Source organism: Fukomys damarensis, unplaced genomic scaffold, assembly GCF_012274545.1.
Source record: "Fukomys damarensis isolate Sample0158 unplaced genomic scaffold, DMR_v1.0_HiC HiC_scaffold_25, whole genome shotgun sequence".
NCBI lineage: Eukaryota > Metazoa > Chordata > Mammalia > Rodentia > Bathyergidae > Fukomys > Fukomys damarensis.
The window spans coordinates 6,265,308-6,265,561 of record NW_022900937.1 but is presented as its reverse complement, the minus strand read 5'-3'; positions in this window follow the sequence as shown (position 1 = coordinate 6,265,561).

Here is a 254-nt window from a genome sequence, read left to right as displayed (position 1 = left end):
GAGGGGAGAGGACAGGAGAGGAAGCAAGCCAGCCTTTATCGTGCAGAGGAGAAAACCTATTCCAGAAGGGGATGGATGGAAACCTTTCTTTTGAATCAAACACAAGCTTGTGGGCCACCATGGTCTCCCTGTCATACCTGGGCCGCTGCCCCCTTACACAGGACGTGAGGTGTCCAGCGCTGGGGCACATCTTTGTAACACAGGGAGGAGCATCTGGGATAAGCGAGGGGCAGCGGTGGCCCTGCTGAGTGTGC